The sequence below is a fragment of the Schistocerca americana genome, chromosome 3, assembly GCF_021461395.2.
Source record: "Schistocerca americana isolate TAMUIC-IGC-003095 chromosome 3, iqSchAmer2.1, whole genome shotgun sequence".
Lineage (NCBI taxonomy): Eukaryota > Metazoa > Arthropoda > Insecta > Orthoptera > Acrididae > Schistocerca > Schistocerca americana.
Window position 1 is genome coordinate 496,177,110 of NC_060121.1, and position 26,871 is coordinate 496,203,980.

Consider the following 26,871-nt stretch of genomic DNA (forward strand, 5'->3'; position numbering starts at 1 on the left):
ATCTTACTCGTAGTTAAATCTTCGAATGCTTCAGCTACATCTTTCAAATTTATCGCCTATCGAAAAATACCGTATTTTGCACTCTCTAGACGTTTAGCTTAGTGGTTGGAATTTCCGTATGTCTAACACGAACCAGATTTAAGAGAAGTGGCTTACTATGCAGCTCAACCGTCCATGTCTTAAATATTGAAAATAAAGAAACAGACTCCTTACAATTCTCCACCAACATTGCAGAAGTTTTCGTTAGGGATAAATTGCCCAAAACAATGAATTTTATAACAGTACCATATTCTATTTTATATATTTCAACAAAAAATGTTGAGTGTGTATATTTTAGGAACAGGATTTACAATAACAGCTATAAGTCACAAATTCGTTGTTTACTAGCTTAAATTATTTTAATACAGCAACTTGTTTCGAGGTGTAACTTCCTCACTGGGGATAAGTGGCAGTACACCTAACTATCAATGTAGTAGTTTTCTATCTCGGGAACCGTGGTGCTGATTACAATAAACATAGAGGCGTAATTTTTCACGATTTAGGAAACAGAAGGCAACAAAAACAGAGACAGCCACAGATATGCAGGAAGCAGAACGCTGCTTGATTCCAGAGCAACGCACAACACATGAGTGCATTAAGATACTTCAACAAAAATCTTCTCTTTTTACAAGCTGCGTCACTTCGAACAAGACACTCGAGCTTCCGATAAATGTCACCGCCATCATCATCAGGAGTTAAAATCATTGAGTGCCAAGGGTGACCCTGTATTTTGGTTATATAGATGCAATGGCAGCGTCTGGAACCTTCCAGGGACGGTCGGAGAGACGCATTCACGGTAGGCAAGTTGGACAGCTCCTAGCTGGAACTATATAAGCAGAACGCCGAGCCAGAACCGGCAGTCGGTAACTTTAAGTCCTGATGACGATGGTGGGGACACCTGTCGAAAGCTCGAGTGTTTTATTCGAAGTGAAGCGGGTTATAAACCAAGAAGATTTATTGAAGTGTGCCACCGCAAAAAGACTCCTAGGACACATTATGATACAGGATGTCAAATCAGACACCATTCAGCCAACTAGTTTCCAAACTTATTTTATTTGGCTACCAGTTTCGGGGATTTACTATGCCATCTTCAGGCCCCTGACCTACGTGTAGGAAGATTCCACCTCGTTTCTGGTCAAAACAGAGGCCAGAAATACTGGTATTAGTAGATTTCTGCTTCCTATAGCAATCTCTTCAACCATCATCCAGTGTTGCTGCCCCTGTTTTGACCAGAACCGAGGTGGAATCTTCCCACACGTCGATCAGGGGCCTGAAGATGGCGTAGTAAATCGCCGAAACTGGTAGCCATATAAAATAAGTTTGGGAACTAGACGGCTTAAAGGTGTCTGCTTTGACATCCTGTGTCGAACAACCCGAGTCCCACAACCATCTCTGGAAAGATGGACTTACAGAGACATTGTGATACTGTTAAATGTTTTTGTATTGCCATATTTTGTGCGGTGATGACATCGTACCTCGAAACTTGTCATATTCGAATAATTTGAAGCAAGTGGACACCAAAAGTCAGTGAATGTCATCGGTATTAGCGTCACATCCATACTAGAGCGACAGCTTTTCATCTCGCTCTGGTACGCGGCCGGGCGCGCTCGTGGTGTAACCTGCACCGATCGGCGGCTCAGGTGATCGGCTCCAGCCGCGTGCGGCTGGTGGTCCACTGCGTTACGTCAGGGCGGCCGGCCGGCGCCCCTCGCCTGTGACAAGGGAGACCGCACTGCATTCGTCAGGCTTTTCTTTTGCGGCCTGGCCGCCCGCCCTGAGTGCCCCGGGTAATTGTCTGGAAAGTGCCTCCCGCGGAAACAGGATCGGCGCTGTGATCTCTGACTCCCGTTACAGACAGCTCACGCCGCTGTGGGCCTTCCGTGACGCTGCCGCCGCCGCTGCTGCTGCTCCTGCTCGCCAAGTTGTTCACGGAAACGCTCAGCAGCCGACACGCATCAGTGGCACTCGGTTGTCGTATATTATCAATCCTGTGCTGTCCTAAGTGAGGGCAAAAAATGTGTTCCGGGACAGAAAGAAGGCCGGCATTGGTCGTAGTATCGTCTGTCTTTTCTATTGCAGAGCTAGGTGTCAGCTAACAGCGCAGCTACCGTCAGTGCCTTGTAGGGAGTCATGTAGACTCAACGTATTGTAACAGCACACTTTCAAATATAATTCAGGGGTGTACAATCATGCATGGTTGACCAATGTTGGTACATGGCTGATTTGTATTGGAATACGTGCTGTTACAATTATATATATCTTCTCTGTATATAAAAGGCAATGTCCTGACTCACTGACTCATCATTGCCCAGCCTAAGCCGCTAAGGATAAAATCTCGAAATCTGGGCAAAGGTAGGTGTCGTTTAAGAAGGGATTTCTCGTAATTCTGACGTTAAGGGGGCAAAATATCAGATGAAGTGTTTCTTTGAAAAATGTCGCTATTAAGGCAATCTTGAAGCTATTTGGTTTCTCGGTTTCAGCATTTTTGGAAATTTACGAGTAGGGATAAAGAACTAATTAAGTATTTTTAAAGCTTATCTATGAACATTGGTATTTGACTTCTTGGATAAAGATGAAAGAATATACGTTTCATTGTTTTTGGAAAGTGCATCACGTAGGGGGTAAAATAGGGGCTGAGACTTTTTATGAAAACATTTTATTATAAAATCTGTTTCAAAGCTAAATCTATAAAATTTACATTTGGTTTCTCAGTTGGAAATAAAAATAAATGTGTTTAACTGTTTTTGGTAATTCAACCCCTATGGGTGTGAAACGATTGATGAAAGTTTTTGTGGAAATATTTCATTGTGCAAGCAATTTTGAAGCTAAATGTACGAGAATTTGCATGTGGCTTCCCTGTTAGAAATAAAACATACACATCTCACTGTTTTTGGAAACTCAACTACGAAGCGGATGCAATAGGGTTGGACTGATTCACTGACTCGTCATCGCTCAGCCCAAACTGCTAAGGATAGGAACTTTAAGTTTCGACACGGTGTGCGTCTTATGCTTCAGCACCGTTTAAGATGGAATTGTCCGAAATTTCACTCCTAAGGGGGTTAAATAAGGGATGAAAGGCTTTTTAAAGCATGTCGCTATCAAGGGAATTAGGACGTTAGAACTACGAAAAGTGTAATTGGTTTCTCAGTCAGAATAAAAAAAAAAAATACATGTTTCAGTATTTTCGGAAATTCAACCATTAAGGCGGTAAAATACTGCGTGAAAGTTTTTTTGAAAATGCGTAACTACCGAAGAACTACTAAAGGATTTTTAAGGCTGCATCTTTGGTAAATCTTATTTGACTTCTCCGTTAGAAATACAAAACTACGTGCTTTAGTGTTTCTGAAAATTCAACCTCTAAGGGAGTGCAATAGAGGATGAGCATTTAAAGAAAGTATTTCATTACATTAAAAGAATTTTTAAAGCTTAATTTGTGAAAATGGTATTTCACTTCTCGGTCAGATATAAAGAAATATTCGATATGGAATGAAACTTGCTACGGCAATATCTCCACAAGAAGACAAAAGGGTTGATTAACAAAAACTTTGGACCCAAAAGACCATGCTTAAATGGCCTTAATTAGTGAAAAACTTAAAAGGTGTTGCAATTTGTGATCAACATAAAAATTCGATTAAATAAAATAATAAAAAAATTCTCTGTATGCCATACAGCCCGTGCGAGCGAAGCAGCGGACGCTAAGATAGTTACATATATAACATGTAGACTAGCAATGGCAAAAAAAGAAAAACATTTCTGAAGAGGAGTAATTTGTTAACATCGAATATCGGTTTGGGTATTAGAAAGTCTTTTCTGAAAGTATCTGAATAGAATGTAGCCATATAGGTAAGTAAAAGAAGGACGATAAACAGTTTAGACATGAAGAGAATAAAAGCTTTTGAAATGCGACGCTGCAGAAGAATGCTAAAGATGAAATGGATAAATCACGTAACTAATGAGGAAGTACTGATCATAAACGGGGAGAAAAGAAATTTGTGGCACAATCTGATTACAAGGAGGGATAGGTTGATAGGACACATTGTGAGATATCAAGGGATCATCAATTTAGTACCGGAGGGAAGTGTTGGAGGTAAAAATCGTAGAGGGAGACCAAGAGACGAATACAGTGAGCAGGTTCAGAAAGGTGTAAGTTGCAGTAGTCATTCCGAGACGATGAGGCCTGCACAGATTAGAGTAGCATGGAGAGCTGCATCAAACCAGTCTTCGGACTGAAGACAGTAACAACAACATAATTACGTCTTCATGACTACTTCTGACGCACTAATCACAGCTGCACTGTTAGCTGAAATCTAGATCTGCAATAACAAAGACAGATGATATGAAGGCCGATCCTAACCTTCTCTCTGTCTTGGATCACATCACGGTAGTGGTGCACAATGACTCACATGGAATCGAACATGAAGAAAATGTGTTCTTCTCTAGGAAAGAACAGAGCTGCGGCAGGATTCAGTCGCTAGGGCGTAGCGTCGTTACCCCGCAAAAACGGAGCTCGCCAATGCGACTCCCGTCTGGGACATAAGCGTGGTTTTTAAAATCTGCTATATTGGATGTTTTCCGTTTCTTGTTTTATCTGCTTTTAATGCTTTACATTCTATAGATAGAGCCGGCTCGTGTAGTAACGACAAATGCAGAGTCAGGGAGTTTTCAGCCAAATACCAGGCTGATTGGGGCGGACGGAGTCACAAATGGGAGTATTTGGGAAGGGTTTTCCATTCCCACCATCAGTCTTACAACCAAGGAAAATGTCTCCACAACCTTGACTGGAACTATTTCTAATTTCATTATGGACCTATATCCCAGATAAAAATCTGATTGCCTACCTTACATGTAAGGGATATACGTGGATTTTAAATACCGTAAAGTCGAGCTGCTCGATATGTGCAGTGTATTTTTGTGGCTATCAAATGCGTCCTGTGCTTTTGTAAACCATACATATTATAAAAATGGCCGTATGTATGCGTGTGTTTTCTACATCTCCTCCTAAACCACTGGACCAATTTCAACCAAACTTGCCACACATTTCCCTTAATGTCAGGGTAAGAACCACCTACCTATCATAGTTCAGGAGATGTGACGTTATAAAGACTGAGATGCGTGAAAAACTGCCGCTTCACGCTTGAAGTTTAAATTTATTACTTCTTTGCTACTAACTTTATTCACAACATATTTCGCAGACAGTATACACATACGCCGCTGAATGTACCTGCACAAATATGTCGTTTTACGACACATATTTCAAGAGATATGACGTCATAAAAATTGAGATGCGCAATATGCATTAATTTTCATACATTTATTCTTTACTACTAAGCCACTCCTACAGTCAAGTCAACTTAAGTAAGTCCCTGACATCGGGCAGCACTTTTGACAGCTTTCAACAGTAAAGCGCAAACGGCTGTAGGTGAAAACAAAGGCCGTTTGTAGGGCTGTGAATCGGCGTTGCCATAGAGGATTTTACAAAAGCGGGTTGTAGGCACTTGTAGTAGATGAGCCCAGCGTGCAGAATCTCCGGGATGCTATAATTATACATTGGTACATTATGCCTATTTCTTTGTACGACTGTTTCATAATTTCAAAGATGTTTTCACCAATACATGTAAATGACTTTTGTTCGATATTAAAATACAAACGCAGTTAATTTTTTTTCGTTTTAATAGAAAATTGGCAAAATGAATACCCGGGCAACGCTTGGTCTGTCAGCTAGTGTAATATGAGAGAAACCACTACATACGTCTGCTTGAGAAAATATAATATTTACTTTCGGAATTTGGGGTTTGACCACAGTAAGAACTGGAGTCTGGTTATAGAAAGGGAGACTAAATTCTTTGGGATTTGGTATTACAGTTGTATCCAGTAGATCAAATGGCCTGATAAGGTCACGAATGACAAAGATCTTAAAAGAGTGGGACAAGAGTTTAAGGGACTCTATAGTAAAAAGAAGCTCCAATATTCGTCCCCTTTGAGACTCGAGGCGCTCTTACAAACAATACTAGAGGGAAACGCCAACGGAAAAAGAACTGGAGAAAGAGCACAACTGAAATACTTCAAATTATGAAAGATGTCGAGAGTGGAATTTTTACTGCGAGGCGGAGTGCGCACTGATTTGAGACTGGGCAGCTCAGTCAATACAGTATTTGTCCGCGTGAGGCAAAGATCATGGGCTCGAATTTCGGCCCGGAGCACTGTTTTAACCTGCCATAAAGTTATAAACTGTGTTGGACTGTAGCTCCCACATAGAAATGAAGAAGGAGGCAACAAAGACGTGAAGACTGGTGATAAGACAGCTGCCAACCAGTATTCAGCTTGAGGACTAAAGGTGGAGGGACTTGTTAAAAATGATTGAGTTTTCAAAGCAAGGGAGGAAGGCAGATAGAGGTTTAAGGTACTGTCGACGAAATAGTTACAGATGGAGTACTTGTTTTTCAAGGAAACCATATCCGCGTCCAGTGAGCCAGCCACTCTGCCAACTCGCTAGGTAAATTTTCGAAACAGATGATGTGATAGCCGCATGGTGTCGAGCCAATTGCAAATAGCAAAGAATAGGAAGACAAACAGACCACTCAGATAGCACCTTCTCCAATCCTGTCTTAATCTTCCTAGATTTCCTCGATCTGCTAAGAGGACCCCTTCAACCTTTATATTTGTTTCCTTTGTTTGTTTACACTAAATTCAAGGTTGATTCGGCTTATTATTATACCAATATCGAGGCATGTAGAGAATAACAACTAGTTCATTTGGACAAAGGTTTAGCTTAGGTGTAGTAGCTGCCACATAATTTACAAAATGTGGTGCACTCAGCTGGTTTTAATGTCAGAACAGTAAGCCGAATTTTCGGATGATGAACGGAGTCAGTTTTTCTTTCTCGGAACTCTGCCAAAGCTTCGAGTAGATGGCAAGTTCCATGTAAAGAAAAATTCGTGATCGCAGTGCGATTTAGATTCCACTGGGCCATATCAACATCACTGAGGCAGTTCGTTAACGGATCGGAGGAAGATGAGGCAATACGACCATCACTAGGATCATGGAAATTTATACAAGGGAGGTGAATTAAAGGTTATCTTCCAGACGGCATCGAGATCATTGTCGACATAATTCAATTGGAGAGGAACGGGACAAATGAGACTGCCAGAGCCAATGAAGGTACAATTTCTACACACTTCTGAAGTGAATACGAAATCTGGGTAGCTGGATTGTGATCTGAATGAAATTTGGGAATCTGTATCCACATTAACCAGCACCTATGCGCGAGCTAGGTGAGGGGAGGGGGGGGGGGGGGGGAGGGCGTAACGCAGTATGACTGAACATTAAATTTGACTTTCTCAAACTACGGAAACGTGTTTTAAGCAGCAACCATTGAGTTATGGTGATAAGTTACAGGTCCGCACACGAGGGTATTGAAATCGATTACCGGAGAAGACGTTTCGTGCGGTTTATCATTGCACTACCTCGCGCATTCTTTTCTTGTAAAAGCATGCTTCGTTGTCCACTAGTATTTGACATAAACAGTGTGCTGTACATGGCATCTTGTTGTATAAATTACACTACAAACAGAATAAAACAGAAAACTTCTGGAAGGCACAAAATGTTGGCGTTCGCCTTAGTAAAAGTAGACAGATACGATTAAGTAGCTAAGAAGCCTTTGCCGGCCAGTTTATTAGTGACTTTAAACGGGAAAAACCAACAGAATTTATTTATGAGTAAGATAACAGACAGCTATTGTAGCTAGTACTGTTACTGTGGGTAATATTACAATCTACGGCCTCGTCGTTATTGAATAAATGGAACGTATCGATACCAAGTCGGATAAGAACAGTGAAGAAATCGGCAGACAATTTCTCGAAGTCATCACACAAGCAGATGACGAATGAACACAGCGGAAAATTTAGATCAAGGTAGCTTGGAGGGAGCTTGAACTAAAATAGGTTGCAGTAACCATACGGTATCTTAATCTCTGAGCCACCTCGGTCAGTTAAAATAAGCATATGAATAAAAAATGAAAACGGACACAAGCACCAGAAATAACACGCATAAATGCGAAGGAAACACTGTTAAAGCCTTCTTTAACTGTCTGGTTGACTGAAACACAAGCGTAACTCGAATCCAATAAATTCAGTTTGAGGCTGTCCTGCATAGAGTCGTGATTTTACCATCATTACTGATGTCTTCATGTAGTGCTTATTAATAAAATACTTAGTTGTGTGTAGCTTTGCGCTAGATATAAGGGAAAGTCAGACGTTGCGAAAGTGTGCATTCGAAATGAGATCTGTTGAAGACTATTCCAGAGCGAGCCAACTTGCGCACAGCTTGTAATGTGCATTCGCCTCACTCGCAGAAACGACGCCACGGCTTCGGTGAACTGCTCGTCTTGCCCTTACCTTTTCTGGCTGTTAGTGCACATCAATACTGTCCTAGATCTCCTTTAATGTTCATGTTACATGTCACAGCAGTTCTTAATCATGTGCATAATTTATTTTATTTCTTATGAAATTATTTTTTTTTCTCTGTCTTGCTCCGACTTGTTTAGAATTGTGTTTTGATTGTTTCGTGGAACAGGGCGTGTCTTGCAAGCTAATCGATAAGATTGCTTTTGAACACATGCGGTTTGGTTTATTCACAAAAGGATCTTCAATAGTTATTCATACAGTGATCGTTGGGGATATTCTCACAAATCAGGGAAATGCGGATAGTAGATAAAAACTAAGCAACTAGATTCCGAGGGACAACCTGCTGAACAGTTCATACACTGTAGTAGCCCTTTGTGTTAATCTCGATACTACAGAATCCTAGACTCCATGCATGAGATGTGGCCAATTATATGCTCATAGTTTAATTAGACTCAAAAATATTTTCTTTGTTTTATATGTTAATGTAACGGAAGAGAGGCATTTGGCAATACATCATTACATATCACATACTTAGTACTACGCCCCCACTAATTATGAGATCGTATACGGATTTTAGACCAATAACACTCTCTATTTGGAAATAGCTCACAAGAAAAGGAAAAAAAAGAATAGCGTCCTAAAGTATCCTACTAGCATTAGAGACCAACAGGGTTCGTAAATTAATTACGTAGAAATTCCTGCTAACGGCTTTTTTAAAATTATCTCTACAATAGAATCGAAAACGAAGTGTAATTGCACTTTCCTGGAAGATTTTTGATTTCTAATTGAACTGCTGTCCTTCCATGAATCATTTACTTCCTCAAACGGAGTTCATGCAGCGCCGTAATATTTAATGAAATTAACAGTAAAATAACCAGTTTCTCTGAAATGGTGGCATCGAGGGTTATCTCCAGAGCGGGTCACAAACGGTCGTTATTATGTTGTTTGAAGATGAGGACTTGTATTCGGCGCAGTACCCTTATGTATGTACATGTTGTTTATTTTAAATCTGACATGCTGATAACCAGTGATTTCATGATCTTCACATGCATATTCGTGATGTGACAAGATACATAGCACAGATGGAGGAGGTTATGTGGATTAGTAGATCATAAGATCCGAAATGGTAACGTAATCTCACCGAAACTAGTTACCGAAATTAGTGGTTTATTAGCGATCTTGGCTTTCTGAAGTTTTGCTTCTTAGTCAACTACATTGCAGATCACCTCCATTCTGGCACAACGTTAGGAATATATACCAATGGAACCAACTTATAAAGAAAAACATTACTATTTGATCTAGCTCTGCACAGATACTTTCGCATTAACGCAACATGTAGCATAACAAATACCTTCCCTTGTAAATACATATTTTCATTAAGAAGAGGTTCTAGTTTCTTTCTTGCAATGTCATTTTAAAATAAAAGTGTATGTGGCTGTAGTTGATTTATATTTTTAAAGTAATGTTAATTTCATACTTATCTCTTTACTTTTTGTGTGGGTGCCATACAGCATAGAATCTGCCGCTTCTTCCTTGTCATCACTGAGTTTCAAGTGTAGAAAATGAAATACTTTTGATTTGAAACTGTTTATTAAGTGTATGTTTTGCCTATGACATACTTTTGCAAATAGATACACGCAGTCGATATAACGTTATGAACGAAATGGACTCGAAAGTATGAATACAACCACTAAAATATTAGCGCAGCGCTAACGTGTTCAAACACGTCACGCTTCTTTCCCTCTCGGGCTCGCGTACCGTGACGCGCTATTTGGATCGGAACAAGTGTAACTAGAGCGAAATCGGCTGACGACTCCTGTAAGTAAGTAACCTGCGTTCGCTTCTGACGAATTGTAATACCACAACGAAACAAGGACCCTGATTTTGGTGAGAGTAAAAGTCTATTGGAGGAAACCTTTCTTGCTATGAAACTATTATAGATCTTTTCGTTACCTCATAATTAACGGTTCATAGATCATAAATGTTCCAGAAATGATACATTAACGTTTCACAATTACAGATGTTACAAAAAAAGTACCTTTCTCCGTATGGGGGTGTCAAATACGTAACACAGCTCTTGGAGGGAGGAAGAAGATATGAATGACCAACCTCGTGATAGAATAACGACTCACACTTTGTACTGGACAGATCATCTTCAGGGTGGCGTTGCGTGAATATCATGGCAAGTTTTTATCACGTGTTCAGTATGCGAACGGCGTACCACTTCTGACCACCTACTTCATTTGTAGCGTAGCAACTAACGTACAAAACAGCCTCTTCTGGTCTAACGTTCTTGATGGAAAATTATCTGAGTATTATTTCTTAAGTTTTCGATTTTTTTCCTCTTTTGTGACAGAGAGAATTTTCAAAGGTTAATGGCGCATGAGAGAGCCTTGCACCACGGGTTTCCGTTAGTAGTATTTATGGACGAAGAGATTTAAAGGAACCGTTTACCTGCTCGTAGTGTCAGAGCCACTTCCTGTGTGAGATACGCATCCACACTGCATTATCTTCCTCCCCCAACGATATATACAGCTCCCACTCAGAGGTCGGGGCCACCACGGATGTTTTGACTTCCACCATATTCACCCGTACGTAATTTATTGGGCGGCATTCCACGGGATAAGAAAGTATTGAGTCTCTATTAGGTCCTCGGCGTCAGTAACTCAGCCGTGAATGGAAGTGGACGGTGGTCGGCTTGCATTTCACGAATGCAGCAATCCCGCTCCGGCGTTACTTCTGACTTCCTACGGCTCGGATATTATAACGACGATAAATGCGAGAATAAATTTTAGACACTGAATACAATAAAGAGGACAACAATGGGGACATTTATTGCTGCTGATACAGTAATAACAACCTCTATTGTTATTGTATTGTTCACTTACCAATAAATAACTTGAGCATGTAACTACAGATTTACAAGTTGACCTCAGAGCCCATTGTGATGCCGCGCAACGCTCTTATTCCGAACCCCCGTTCCCCCCTTTTCCCTGCTCTTCGTCTCGGAACGAGAGACCGAGTTGACACTGTGTGACAATGGAGTACTTGTCAAAGATAATAACTGGTGTTTGTCCAAAAGCGAGAGCGCAGGTCGAGCAGAGTGTTTAATGAAAGGTGCGAACTGACGGCGCCGGTGCGGCTGTCACTGCGGCAGTCGGCAGATCGACAGCTGAAGGCGAAGAGGAAGGGTAAGCAACGAATCCAGATAAGAAAGAAATACTTTTCGGTTAACTGCAGTTTACTCGCCACAGAAAAGACGGTTTTAATAGTGGTTTTAATTCCAAAATAATGCTGCCTAATGTGCAATAGGACTTTATTCACATTGCCTCTCACCGTGGAAGTTTTCACACTTTTAAGAAATCCAGACATTCGCAAATTCTCACCAAGTAGAAATACCTACAGGTGTTTCAAAAGGAGGAGGAAATACGTCATACGAAGATAGTACTGATCATTCTAAAATGAAAATACGACACAAACATACGCTCTGTTCTCTACGGATTTCGAGTACCAGCTTTTTGTAACGTATGGTCTACTTCGCACACTGAATTTCTCAACTAATTACTGTTTGTGGTGTTGATTATGAGTTAGGAGGCCAAATAGTACAAACAGAAATTACAGTTATTTGGAAGTACCTTAAACAACACTGTAAACACAATCACAGGTTAACAACAGAGCGGTCGCAAACACTAGTTCATCTACATCTAGATCTACATCTACATTTATACTCCGCAAGCCACCCAACTGTGTGTGGCGGAGGGCACATTACGTGCCGCTGTCATTACTTTCCTTTCCTGTTCCAGTAGCGTATGGTTCGCGGGAAGAACGACTGCCGGAAAACTTCCGTGCGCGCTCGAATCTCTCTAATTTTACATTCGTGATCTCCTCGGGAGGTATAAGTAGGGGGAAGCAATATATTCGATACCTCATCCAAAAACGCACCCTCTCGAAACCTGGACAGCAAGCTACACCGCGATGCAGAGCGCATCTCTTGCAGAGTCTGCCACTTGAGTTTGCTAAACATCTCCGTAACGCTATCACGCTTACCAATAAACGGTCAGTGAAATTTTTGAACTTTACTAGTGTTTATTTCGTCGTACGAGAATCTGCTGTTTTCAACACTTTTATTTTTTCGTTTTACCTCGGTGCAGGATGCCCTTCGTTGTGTCAGAGTCGTCATTTAACTTAAGGGATGAAAGTCGTGTGCTACATCTGTCTGTGATTCGTGTAAACTTTGTTGTGTACGTTATCGTAAATGAACTGTTTATGCATCGTAGGCGGAGGCGTCCAGCGCATGGCTAAACGAGTGTGAAAAACAGTCTCATTACACCCAATGTCCGGTGTGCCAGACCATCTGTCGTTAATGCGCTGTATGGATTCGCTGCAGGTCTGTCTCATCTCCCGACCACTAAAACTAGGGCTTAGAAGCAGGTAAAAGAATTTTTTGTACGGTAATGGCTTGTATAATAAATTGACAATAAAGCATAACAGTTATTGAGCTATTAATTTACTGTGACGTGGATCGTCCCTATTCCTAACGGTTTAACATTGCTGTACTTCTGTCTCGTGTAAATGACTCTAGAAATTCTAGATACCAGCAGGGCGACATAATTTTGCATACGTCTCAAATTTTTTAAAGTTATTCCATGAAATCTCACTACTGAGAGTAGAGAATATGTTTAAACGATGTTTTCTCATCAGAGTGGTCCACTGTGTCATCTCTTCAGATATATTCTTCTGAAAAAAAATCATGTCTGAATGCAGAGGAAGATCTGTAATAGCAGGTAGGTCAGATATGTTCTTCTGAAGAAAATCATGCCTGAATGCAAAGGAAGATCTGTAATAGTAGGTAGGTCAGAATTTAACGCCCTATTCACGTCGAGATAATTGAAGACGGATCTCCAGTTCAGTTGAGCCAAGACGAGGGAGGGTTTCAGCCATAGCAATAGTAATTTCGCCATCATGTGAAGCGAAAAAAGCTTCGGAATATGCGCACCTGGATGGCTAGACAGGGATTTTGAGTTCAGCGCCTTAACCGCTGCATCTATCGTTTGGTAATCTCTCTCCTTTTCGTTCCAATTACAGGGCAGTACAGCTCAGGCAATTGCGGAATCATTAGAATCGGATTACACGCAAATATTAAGACAACATAAGAATAGGGTTAAAGGTGATGACCCTGTAGGAAGGGAAATTTGTTAATCCTTAGATCTCAACAACCACCGAAAGCTGTTTTCAATTACAAATACGGAGGCAGCAACAGAAGTTAATGCTGATAACAATTCGCGCATGGTTTCAACAACAGATAAAAATACCGCTTGTGGTTCGTGGATAGTTTCATTAGAATGTGGAAGAGTTTCTTAACAAAGCAAGTGTGTCATCTGTATTCCTTGCATGTCAACAATGCCTAAACGGGTTCGTCCTATGTGCAGGACGCAGTGTTTCAAGTGCAAATATTTATCTGGTGTACACATTTACGAAGGACAATGGGTCTTAACAGAAAATTAGAAACGAAGACTGGCACGAATGCGTGTAAGGGTGCAATGTTAAGACTCCTAAAGCTGCAAATTTCTTCCTGTTACGTGAGGAAAGAGAAATTCTATTATTTTTCGTCCATTAGTCGTTCATAAATAAATGAATGTAGATTAGTAAGGTTGTTTTATATTTCATGCGTGATGTATTCTGTTCATGGGAGTGTTGTTACAGGCATAAGTCCGTAGTAGGAAGGAAGAGGAACGGGAAGAAAAAACATTTCAGGTATCCATAAAAAAGACGCACATTAGCGTTAACGGTTTCTGTCACGTGTAAATCACTCGAGGAATTCGTGATACTCGTCGGACGGCATACTTGTCTGTGTGGTTACAAAATCCTTAAAGTTATTCCGTGAACTCTCATTATTTATTATTATGTCACCTTTCAAGCGGCACACAGCCGCCCATCAGAAAGAAAAAGAAGAGAAGAGGTTAGCACGTATAATAGAGACATTTTTGGGCAATGCGTCCTACGCACGGCGCCGCATCGGGACGGCCCCTACGTCTTGGCAATACGTGTGGCAGAGATATGCCTGGACCGCGGGAAATGCCTAGCTTTCTTCCCTCGCTCCTACTCTGGACATCCTCTGATTAATGTTTAGACTCAGGCAAAAATTTCTTGTTACTACACCCACAAGTACGTGGTCTGTGGCAGCGAACAAATGTACTGATCCCCAGCGAGTGCGATCGCAATTTGAAATTCAAGCTCCACAGAGATGTGCGTCACCATACCTCATACGGTGATTCCGTCGCTGGAAAAGTCTTGGCACTCTACGCAGTCGCAAACTAAAATGTTTTTAGTGTGGTTCTCTCTAAAGCATTACACACATTTTTGTATACGGTAAAGATTTGATTCCTTAGTTGTTTTTCTGCTACCAATCACTTTTATTGTGTTTTATGTTTGCTTTAACATATTGAAAAGTGTTTCGTGCACGTTCTGCTAATTTTCAGGAGTCTGTAAATACAGAAAATTCTTGTTTAAAAATGAAACGTCTTAAACTTAATTAACTTAGGACTTTTTATTTATTGTTCGCTGCTGGTGCGGCTATTGGGGTACTTTGGGTATTTGGAGGGAGGAGGGAGGCAGTAGTTGGCCAGAAACTGATGTCACAGTGGCATCACTGGACATCAGTTTCTGGCCAACCATTGCCCCTGCCCCCTCCGTCCATATACTCTAACAGCCACACATCCCTAGAGAACAATTAACAAAAAGTTTAATTTAGTTTTAAACATTTTATTTTTAAGTAACACTTTTGTGTACGTGTAAACGCCTGAAGATGAGAATAAAATGCACGAAACGCGTTTCAATATATTAAATTAAACATAAAACAAATAAAAGCGACTGGTAGCAGAAAATACAAATAAGTAATTATTCCAAACAATCACAGTTCCTAAACGCAGTCAGTATGGCCACAAGTAATTATGGTAAAGGTTAATTTTTAGAACTGTTATTATTTTACTCGGACTAGTACGTTTCCTTAGGGACATTATGCACTACTTTCGCAGGTGAGGCTGTGTAACTAAAACTATACCATGATCTCTCGTTTTCTCGGCGCGATTGAGTAATAGTGTGTTCTGCCAAGTTGTTGTTTCCGTTTTACGAATAATATTTCGAGGACCATCCCAGCTGTCTTCTTCAGGTACTACGAGTTTTGCTGTTGTAGTACTCGCTGCCTGGACCCCAACAGCTGCGCTGCTCGTCAAATATTGTGCTAAAACGGAAATAACAACTCGGCAGAACACGCGGAAGCACGCTGTCAGTAAAATAAACTGTTATTTCGGTACAAGTGGTTCGATCATTTTTCTTTGAGTTTTTCCAATTATTCTCAAGCAAAGCATTGTAGTTCGTAGAATACGTATTTCAAATGGAAACTACAAAAAAAGTCGATGTTTCGAATCACACGTCAGTTGTGCGTCTTCTTATTTTTGCTGCCACAGGTGGGTGGAAGCATAGATTTCTCGTGGAGTTGTACATAACCGAGTTTCAGATTCACACTTAATCGACCCTCCATGTTACATTTTACGCATATAAGGGAAAATCTACATCTCATCATTAGTATACAGTAATACTAATTTGTCGACATTCTCCGGACCTTGGCATATATCATCAGCAAAAAATTCATTATCAAATTTTGCTCACCGCGACAACCCCACGATAATTTTGTCATAATTTTCAACAGGAAGATAAATCTACTAGAATAGCTCTAAATATTCACGATGTTGTGAGTCTGCTGCTAAGGGCCAGGCCACATACGCGTATCCTTTAATTGTAAAAGACTGTAGATTAAGCGGTTTTTGCAAATAACTGAACAATTAAATTCTCAAACGCAAACGATCTCCTATTTGTGATAAACAACGCATTTCGTTTGACTACAAGATATGACTTACTGTTTGACTGAACATTTATCATCTGAAATTCAGTGTAACTGAAAAATATAATATGTTATCTACACTAAATGTACCATGGAAAAAATTCTTTGAAGAATGCTGTCATGGGCTGTTGAAGAATTCCATTTGCATTACGCTTTACCAAAACAAATAATGTACCCATTTCGAATTAGCGAAATGGTGAGAAGTGTAGATGCCAAGAAATCTTCATGATCACCAAACTGAATTTTCCCGCCTGCATGATAATTTTATCAATTTTTATACGCTCAAAATGTTCCTTCTCGAATCGGGGAATTACTGAATTACTGAATGAGCAATAATGGTTGCCAGTGTGCACGTCAAATGTTGACTTTGGAAGCTTGGTCATGCCGCCCAACAACTCAGCGCGTTAGGGATGACGTGTCGTTATTTCCGATAAAATTTGTTCTAATTGCTGTTAATCGGGGGGGGGGGGGGGGGGGATTTTCCGTTAGCGGATTATTTCTTCATTGATGTGTAACGGGTAGCGTTGCATGAGACTCGGCGCGATGCGCTGCCCAGTCAAAAGACGCTCACGCGAAGCTAGTTCCTCCCTCGGCCGACAGCTGTCGCGGGTGGTTCTGTTAGCTTTGTATGGCTCTAGAAGAATAAAATTGCGACGAGTTTGCATTTTTCGCGTTCATAGAAACTACAGACTTGCTTACACGTTCAGAGTGTCACTGCAAGTCGTATGTATAATCCAAGAATTGTTCAACTACACTAACATCGAATAGCTGTTTTTGATGTGAGCTTGCGGAAAATACGGATGAAATGAGTGTAGCTGTTCAGTGGAAGTAAGAGCGCACTCTGACTCGTATTCGAGAGGACGTCGGTTCAAATCCGCATGCGGCCATCCTGATTTACGTTTTCTGTAATTCCCCTAAATCGCTTAAGGCAAATGTCGGGATGGTTGCTTTGAAAGGACACAGTCGATTTCCTTCTCCATCCATCCTTAATTCGAGCTTTGCCCTATCTCGAATGCCCTCGATGCTAATGGGACGTTAAACACTATTTTTTCGTCCCTCTTTCCTCTTCAAAAGGATTACATTACCCATTTATGTTTTAATTTAGCAAAACCGAAAGTATGGTTTTGCTTCAAATGAACTGCTAGTGAAATACGTCTACGATCTAAAAAGTCCTATTGAATTTTTGCAGCTATTGTGCTGTGATGATTAACACTAAAACCAAACCTAACGTACTTTTAAACGGTTTTTCTCTCCTGGTTTGTAGTTACTGATAATTATAGTTATTGGAAACATTTTTCTTTATTTGTCAAGAATTATGCGTCTAATTTTCAGTAGGCTATCGGTTCTCTCCATCCTGTCCCCACATGCTCTTCTCACAAGTCTTCAGCACCGCCAACGCCACATAGTCCAATCTTGGCTTTACCCTACGATTTTTTTAATGGAAGGATCTCCGAAGATAAATGGCAAATAGCACCCAAGAATAATCTTGAAAATAGACTCACATATCTCATGAACAGCTTTCAGGTAGTCTTGGCCAATATCTTTCCTCGACTAGTCTATAAAATACCGCATTTTAAATTTTTACAGTTTTTTTCCTATGGTCGTTTCACTTATACACAATTCTGGGCTTTAAATGGCGTTTCTGACACTCTTCGTTGCTTTTATGTCAATGCTGACCTGCAGTTTCTCTGTTTTTCAGGAAGCTATATTCGATGCCTATATTCTTTCTCTTACATTTTGTTCCTTTCCAGACTTCTAAATTTTGTATCTCCTATGCCTTACGAGATGACTTGTTTGCACCAGAAAGAAATGTGCAAGACGCCACCCAGTAAAAGTGTAGTCTTAAGAACTGTGAATGGCCGCTTCTCTTCGTCATCCTTCTTAACTTCCTGGGCTGCTCATCGGATCTCTTCACGCTTCTATTTTTAGTGCAGCCCGAAATTTTGATGGTTATTTTTTTCAGATCTACTAATCGAAATTCTAGAAGATCTTGGTGTAGTTTCCAATGATATTTTCTTCAACTCCTAATTCATGAATGTTATTTACCGAATTCCTTTGTCTCTAACAACTTTTTTGCATTAATTTCAATTGTGGCCAGGGGAAGCTAGTTGAAATTCCTTTGTAGAGCAGGGAGAGTCTCTGTTGGGAATATTTGCGAAGGGATTTCCAGCTGCAGAATTTGTTATACAACCAGAGGAATTCTTCCGGAATCATTGGTCAGAGGGGAAGGATTAGAGTTATTTTCATTTGTTTGTGGGATGATCTATGCCAGAAGACAATATGAAGATCTTGTGTGTACATATAACATTAATTCCTAAGATAGTGTAAGAGCATCGATGACTTTCTATACATGTATTTAAATTTTATGATATCTTTCAACCTCCACCCAGTCGGGTGGATCGAGCTGTTCGAGGCTGTACCAATTATAGACTCAAATCTCTCGAGCTAAATATCAGAAGAGCTGATAGTGGGGCAAAAATAATTCGAAATAGAAACATTTGGGAGAGTATTTGTGTTTCCGATAGTATTTATGGTTCCGATATTTACGTTGCAACCAGTAGAAACTTTTCGAAAATCTCGGGGGACAGCGTGGCGTTGGAACTAATTGTATTGTTGGGACAACACGTCCCAGCGAAACATAAGAAGATCTATTCTGTGTTTGTGTATCTCCTGGTGGGTGTAAAAGATTGGAGTCGACGACTTGATCGTTGAGTGAAGTTTCAAACGATTAGCTTTATCCATATAATTGTTTTCTGTAATCATATTAAACTGCGAACTAGTTACATACCCATGCAACTCAATTTTAACGTAGTTTACGAAAATAGTATGACAGCGTTACTATACAGTAATTTATTTGGCCAATTAGATGCGTTAAGAAAACAGTTCCCCCTTTTCTTACTATGTGCATCGACATTTCAGTATTCAGAAAGTTGCAAGGTGTCATATGTTCCCTATATCAATTATTAAACGTGGATGGCCTCTCTCATTTTTCTCAGAAGCATTCAGCCGAACATAATTTTCACAGAACTTCTAATCAGCTGTAGAGAAGCGTATGGAGTCTTGCTGTTAAACTTGTGTCGTTTCCTTGTGTGCACTATTCAGTGTTACTGCGTCACATACTGGCGTTTTTATTCGTAGTTCTTCTACGATAATCAGAAATTGTGACTCTTCGGTTAAACCCCGAACGAAGGAAGTGTTTATGAGGAAATAATTTATTTTTCCTCAAAGTTATTTCCTCCTCCTCATGCAGGTGCGGTTAAAATCGAGTGGATCTGTCGTTTTCTGTTTTTATGTCGACTAAAGGTTATGATAAAAGATTGAAGCTTTTCACAGTATATCGCACTGAAGCTGCTGCTTAAACAGTCCAGATATTATATGAGACGTATCAATCACCTGAAACATATAAAGTAAAACCTTCAAAAACGTGTGGGATAAACAATCACCATGCCCATCGAAACGTTAATTTCTTTCAGCTATAAAACGACGAGCTGTTGTTTGCGTGTACTCTGATTCCACAATCTCACTGGCTGCTATTCTCGGCGGTTCATACCCGTCAATGTACTGCGAGAAGCCCTAATTTTTATATCTCTTCAAGTAAAAACTTTATCCATTGGGCCACCATTACGTCAATTTAAATTTAGAAGTTTTTTTCCATAATCGCAGTTTCCTTTAAAAAATGGCAGCCGATATTTCACTGTTTGCTGCCTCGTCGTTCATACTTGCAATTAATAAATACGAATTTCTTGGAGGGAGGCCACGGTCGCTCTCGTAGGTAGGGAAGCAGTAGCGTCATGCTACGACGCAGAGTCACAGCGAAAGGTAATGTGCAGGAAATGAATAATTTTCTCAGTTGATGTAGACCTTCCACTTTCAAAGGTGGTTACGTCGTTCTTTCTCCACCGCGGGCAGAATGACCTGAGAGTAGCGCGTAAATTACAACTCCAGTTTGTGCTATGAGCACAAAAGATGATTCCTTTTCTAGAATTCAGCACTATAATTTTAAAAGTAACGTAAACCGTTGGAAATGTCGCTGTTGTAATTATAATTTTTTGTGATACTACAGTGAGAAAAATATTTCTTTACGTTAAAAGAAGCGTATGATTTTAACCAAAGTAATTAACGCACTATTCGCTATGCGACTGAAATTTTTGCCACATGTTTATGTATGCCAGTGAGTTAAATGTGAGTTAGTACCAGGTTTTAGAGGCCGTTAAACGTGTTTTAGCGCAGTTAATTAGCAACACAATGCCTTTAGAATGAGGATTAACTCAGTTTTCGATTACTAGGCTTACGAACTACGTACAGTACGGTACCAGCTAGTGCAATTCACGTTCCGTTAGCTTTAAAAAAGTATTTAAAAGATAATTCTATTATAGACGCGTAGTTGTTGGAGCGATTTGTCGTTGCTGTTGGCATTAGTTCAGCGTAAACGAGAATTACGATTTCGGTCCTTAAAATATGCCTCCACTTTTCATCTCATTTGTAAACTACGAAGACAACAAGATAGAAAGAAAGCACAATGTCACTGTTTGTTGATGTAATATATTTTTAGACGACTTTTGTTACAAAAGAACAGCTAAGTTATGTTTAAGTCAAGTTTTCTGTTGAGATCAGATTCCGTATTGTGGAACTGCAGCGCAGATTTCCATGCGTGTGCCATCAGAATGCTGTTGTAGCTTCTTACTATTTTCTCTGTCGTACGTTGTATGATAATGTACCACATGGAGATACCAATCTCTGTCTGGCCACATTTTAATGTCTTCGCTATTTTTATGTTTTCCTTCGAAGAAATCAGTTTCACTTCCCACTGTGTAACCTCTCTGAGGACTTGATGTCCAACGTATTAGGCAAATGAGGGGAAATTTGTCTGCCTATTTATAAAAACACAATAATTTCATAACTACAGTGGAAACGAACTTAAGACGATAGCAATATCCGTTACATACTGTCAATATGTTTCTGAGGAATAGACTACTGTCATCTAGCGATTCAGAAATACAAAACAGTGAAACATTTCCCAATTATAATTTGTGTAATGCTTTCAAATGAGTGTTAATAATGCGTTAAGTAATTGAAAGGCTTGAGGAAATTTTGGCAGGAAGCAATGTATCGTAGCGACTTTGCTTATCTGTGCCGTAGTTGCTATGTATGCCGAAATGAGACAACAGGAAACAGCACGAAACTGCATACATTAAAAGTCATTTAATACTGAATACGACTACTGCTAGAAGATCTACAAAAATGTCCCGGAAATGGATTCCGTACGTTAGACGGCTACGCACAGACGAGTAGTGTTATTTAGTTGTGCTATGTTGAGGATGTCTCATTGAAACTGGAATTCTTTCACTTAGAATAAAACGTAACACGCTCATTTTGCAGCTTTCGTCACTGGAAATAATTACATGAACTATGCAATAAACAGAATAAAATTCTCATCAGCAAACACAACATGATAATACTGAAGCGGAGGAAGTTATGCACAACATATCTTTTATTTTATTTTTAATACTGGAACATGCGTTATAAAATATTCATTAAATAGTAATACAGAACAAAAACAGGGGGAAAGCCGACTGTAAACTTCTTTAGGTTACGTAACTGTAATAATGTTTTTATCAGTTCTGTAGCTGTTGTTACCTTCCTGAGAGGCCGAGAGCGTCTGTCACTCTGAAGGAAAGCTATGCTCAAACAATTGTCAGTTTCACTTGTCCTGTTAAGAGAGTCGGTCATCATAGGTAGATTCCCGTAACAATGGCCTTACATACAGAGGATAAATATCAACAGTAAGTTCGTGGCAGTAATTAGTAATGAGTGGAATACAAAAAAAAGAATATTTCCTGTACACGATATTATACAAAAAAATTTTGTTTCTATTCGACAAACTAGACCTCCTGATGAGGTAAGTCGTACCTGCGCCACCCCAAGCCACGCATAGTGTCAACAACCATTATGAGTGCAGATTTTACGTATTTTTGGTTTTGCTATCAGAAGGTTTGACAGCACTGATAAGTTAACAAAAACACCGTGTAACTAATGTAATAAGCTACCAAGTGTAGCTGACGAGCTGGCAAGTGATATGCGCCTGAAGGTGTTTAAACGCATTGTGAATAATGTTAAGTTTAGTCGCTAGAAAGAGAAGAAGTTTACTGATTTAGTTGTTTACGTAATCTCTGTGGGACAAGTTAGCAAATACGGTTCCGGCGGCAATTAGACGCACCATGTTTTGTTTACGAGGTGCGAAAACTCAAGATTTACTTAAAAAAGACAGGAAATGGTTTGGAACAAGCGAGTTGACTTGAAGGCTCCTAGACAGAGAAGCGCGTTTAAAGGCGACCCGCCGAGCAGCGGCGGCGCCAGCGGCCGAATTCCGAGCACGCTCCTCGCGGACTCTGCTTCCGAGGAGGCGCGCCGCCTCGGCCCTGACTCACGGTGCTGCGAATTCTTGCCAGCAGGACGGCCTGCGGTTTCGGAAGCGTGACTGACGTGCCGCATCGCTCGCAATTCGCGAGACAGCAGTCGGCAAACGTCTGAGTAACGCGGAATTAGGGCAAAGTTGGCTAAGTCGCACATGGTCGTAAATTACAGACAATTTTTAAAAGAAACGATAAATGTCTCCCGGTTGTGTGACCACGCCATAATGTAAAAGGTCTATCGTTTCGGCCACTACTTCAAATGGTTTACAGAAAGTTGTCGGCATCACACTGACGTGATGCAAGAGTTTTTTCCGAAATTTCACAACGGACGCGGAGGTCTACGCTCCTAAAATTGACAAAAAAATTAATTTATAGTTTTTAAAGTTTGTTATTTACATATGTAGGTCTGTAACTAAATATCCCATCGGCCGACGTCGAAATAGCTGCAACGTATTTAGATAGTTTACTCCGGGTCTGGCAGACACGGCTACTGTTGCAGCATCAAAAATTAGAGCATCAAATTGTTATAATAATGCCTGATAAATGAAAAACTTGTGTCTGAGTGCAATGGAGGACTATAGAAATTTGAATCAATCGTTTTCAACAGTGCCGATGCAATCCCATCTCGCTTATAACACTGTAGAAATTGTAGGACGCTTACTTCTAATTGAAATATTAATGGAGTGCATGATACTGAGATGTTTAAAGCCAAAAACTAAGAGAGTCACAACAATAAATGGCCCTTTTGGAATTTGGATGACTGTACGAATTTAGAGCAGGATAGTTCTGTAGCCCAAGGATAAGAGCCGAACCACAGTACAGAAATGAAGATTTTTGAGAGGAATGACACGCTGTAGCGGGCTTGACCACTTCCGCGATGATGAAAAAAACAATGCGCTCGAAAATCTTTATCACAAATGAAAAAAAACTACGGAATGGGCGATAAAGAGTTTATATTCGTTTTACAACCTAAAAAGCCTCTTTCTTGTTTCAGTATAATATTTATTTATGTCCCAGACACGTTTCGCCTTTTGTATTAAAGTCATCTTCAGCGGATTTTTTTTGTAAATTGTACACTCTTGTTTTTACTTATGCTAATTGTTGTCTTCGGTCCGAAGACTGGTTGGATGCGACTCCCCATGCCGCTCTGTCCCGTGCAAACGTCTTCGTCCCCGAATACGTACTGCAACCTACATTCCTCAGAATCCGATTACTGTATTCATCGCTTGGTCTCCGTCCACGCTTTTTACCCCCAACACTTCTCTCTAGTACTAAACGATTAATCCTTTGATGTTTCAGAACGTGTCCTATCAACTGATCCATTCTTCTAGTCAGGTTGTGCCACAAATTTCTTTTTGCCCCCAATTCCGTTCAGTATCTCCTCAGTAGTGACGGGAGCTACCCATCACATCTTCACAATTCTTCCATAACACCACATTTTAAAAGCTTCTATTCTCTTCTTGTCTAAACTATTTATTGTCCGTGTTTCACTTCCATACGTCGCTACACTCCATGCAAATACTTTCAGAAGAAACTACCTGACACTTAAATCTACATTCGATGTTAACAGATTTCTCTTCTTCAGTAATGCTTTTCTTGACATTGCCAGTCTACATTTTATATCCTCTCTACTTCGGCCATCATCAGTTATTTTGCTACCCAAATAACAGACCTCATCTACTAGTTTCTGTGTCTCGTTTTCTAATGTGATTCCCTCAGCATCAGTTGATTTAATTCCACTAGATTCCATTTTTCATGCTGTACCACAAATTTCTTTTTGTCCCCAATTCCGTTCAGCATCTCCTCAGAAGTTACGTGAGCTACCCATCACATCTTCACAATTCTTCTATAACACCACATTTCAAAAGTTTCTATTCTCTTCTTGTCTAAACTATTTATCGTCCGTGTTTCACTTCCATACGTCGCTACACTCCATCAAATATTTTCAGGAAGAACTACCTGACACTTAATTCTAGAATCGATATTGACAAATTTTTCTTCTTCAGTAACGCTTTTCTTGACGTTGTCAGTCTACATTTTATATCCTCTCTACATCGGCCATCATCTGTTATTTTGCTGCCCAAATAACAAACCTCACCTAATAGTTTCTGTGTCTCATTTCCTAGTGTGATTCCATCAGCATCAGCTGATTTAATTCCACTAGATTCCATTTTTTATGCTTATAGATTCGGAATATTTCACACCATAATATTTTTATATAGTAAGTATCACTTTATATCCCCTGACGATGGCTTCATTGAATAGAAAGGCGAAACAAGTCTGGAACGTAATTATTATTTTACAACGAGAGAAGTGCGTTTCGTGTTATAAAATAAATATTTAGGGAATTGCTGCGGAAAACGTCCACACCGACAAACTTGTAACAGAATATTGACTGAAAGGACGACCACGGAGGAAGTTAGGTAAGATATTAATGCGAGCATGCCACGACAGTACAATACACGTGGAGCTTTGCTTACCTTGTGGTGCTCTCCCGACGGATCGCCCGGGCGTAACACGCGAATCGCCGCCGTCTTGGAGGCCGTAAGTACCTCCGTCAGTTTCAATATCCCACGGACATCAGTCGACCACTGCACTGTGGACTTTCGAGAGTACGCGTGACCCAGTCTTCGCACACGGAACCGTCTACGTATCCTTTATTTGTTTTATTCCCTTCTCGTCCCTAGCTAAACTCGCGCAGAGCACAACAGGTGCCACTAGGTACGTCACACGGGAGGCGGTGGCGCAGAGAGGGAGAGAGAGACAGACTGCCGACGGCCAGGGAGCTCTGGTGCGTGCCTCGCTGGCTGTGTCGCGACGTGGGCGTCGGTCGGCAGGTGGCGCGCGCGCGTCGACTCGGCGGGGTTTTGGCGAGGCGCAGCGCGGCGGGTCCCTGCTGGAGCGGGAATGATGCGGCGCAGGCCGCGAGCGGGGCACCCTCTCCAGCTCCAGGCCGCGGGCACACACCGCGCCGCAGCGCGCCGACTGTGGAGGGGCGGCGCGACGGGCCATTGGCGCGCGGCCTCGCCGGCAGCCGCTATATTAAGAAAGAAGAAGACACCGCGCGAGCGGGGGACGCGGGGAGGCGGCAGTGGCGGCGGCGGCGGCGGCGGGGGAGGAACAGGAGGAGGAGGAGGTGCTGCTCGCAGAGGAGACACTACTGGCGAGCAGTAAAATGATTACACAAGTCTGCCCTGTCTTAGCACTCGGGGGCATCCCGCTCGGTCACTCTGCGTGACTTCGTGAAGAGCTCGCCGCTGCGCGCCGCAGAAATCTTCTCCCTTGTAGCATGCGGAAAATGAACACGTGGAACAAGAAGAGTGCGCTCGGGATAACTTGACTAGAGAGAGAGAGAGAGAGAGAGAGAGAGAAGGGTCAGAAGGGAGAGAGAAAGATACAGTGATGACAATGAGGCAAGGACGCTTGTGTTTGTCGAGGCGCACAAAAAAAGGAATACCGGCGAGGACCTTCCGCCTTCCTGGCTTCTTGTTTTGGGTAACAGCTGACTAAATACCGGTTCTTTCCCGACTGCTCGGGGCTACCTCCATCGCGGGTGGCTTCGGTTGGAAACTGCGTCACTGTTATACCGGTCCGCGCCCTCCCCACCGCGGTTATGGCCGCTTACACCGATTCCATTTCGTTGTAACGTGCCTTAAATTATTTCATTTAATTATTAGAGTAGGCAGGCGTAAACGTCACGGAGGCCCCATAATAAGCGGGAGCAGTTGTTTATTTTGACATGGCTTCAGCGTGTGGGCACGTTGTTGAGGGGAAAGGAGTGGCTGGGAAACGTAAGGTTTACGAGGGAGGATGAAATATTGCTGAGGAATTAGCCATTACATTTATTACGAGCTCAAAGTACAAACGAAACTTTCGTTAATTGATGTATGCTTTATGATATCGGTCAACTAATAAATTAGTTTTATCTATCTGTTTCTGAAATTACGCTAATGTGTTTGTAATATTAGAACGTTATTGATATAGAAACGTCTGTGAAATCAGCAAATCATAGTTGAACTCAGAAAGCTGTGTCGGGGAGATTTCGATGCAAGGTCAGAACTGTAACATGGAACAACACTGAAACAAATTTTGCTGCTGCACTTATAGTATATACTAT

The 26,871-nt window shown here is 41.0% G+C and overlaps 1 protein-coding gene across 1 annotated transcript in view; it reads right to left on the reverse strand.

Annotated features, from left to right (window-relative positions):
* LOC124605400 (knirps-related protein-like) overlaps positions 1-25,644 on the reverse strand; it is a 110,936-nt gene extending 85,292 nt beyond the window's left edge. Inside the window, exon 1 of the mRNA XM_047137045.1 lies at positions 25,235-25,644. The gene's annotated coding sequence lies outside the window, so the exon portion shown is untranslated. The remainder of the gene's footprint in view (positions 1-25,234) is intronic.
* Positions 25,645-26,871: the final 1,227 nt, after the last annotated feature.